We start from the raw sequence: 768 nt of genomic DNA on the forward strand, positions 1-768 counted from the left end.
ATCCCTGGGCTCAGGTATCTGTATATATTTTGCACACAGAATGAGGAACCAATGAGCTTGTCTTGCTCAGGACCTCGCTGCTGTCACCTTTTGTTCTTGATCATGGACACGACCGTATGTTTGCAGGCTGCAAAACACGGATATGGCCATGTGCATCCCACCTGTCCGCCGCTTTTGTAAAAATGTCTATTCTTGTCCGCTACCTGGACAATAAGACATGTTCTACCTTGTTTTGTGGGACAGAAATTCATACAGCAGGCGGGTGACAACTGTGTGCTCTCCGCAAAAAAAAACTAGGGCTCGGCCATCGAATATACAGTTGTGTGTGACTTCTAAGGAAATCGAAATCGTGTTTTTTGGCTTTGACGTGATCTAAAGCCATCTGGTAACCTTAAAGGGTTTGTCCTGTTTTGCCCTGGACTAGCGGGGGTCCATCTCCTGGCACCCCTGCCAATGATTCAGATCCCATTCACTGGACAGAGAGAAGTCTTTTCAAACAGCTGATCGGTGGGGTGCGAGGAGATGGACAACCACCGATCTGATGTTGATGACCTGTCCTGAGGGTAGGCCATTAATATCAGAAACCAGACAACCCCTTTGCCCAATCTACTGATGACAGTCACTGTGGGGGGGGGGCTACGACCCATGTGGTCGCCTCCTGTATGTAGAATTGGTGGTCAGACTATTTGGGAGGGGCTAGCATACACGTGGTCTCCTTGGCCTGCACATTTGCACTGTGTCCAGCTTTGAATGATCAGAGAAGACCAG

The sequence above is a fragment of the Bufo gargarizans genome, unplaced genomic scaffold, assembly GCF_014858855.1.
Source record: "Bufo gargarizans isolate SCDJY-AF-19 unplaced genomic scaffold, ASM1485885v1 original_scaffold_1301_pilon, whole genome shotgun sequence".
Classification (NCBI taxonomy): Eukaryota; Metazoa; Chordata; class Amphibia; order Anura; family Bufonidae; genus Bufo; species Bufo gargarizans.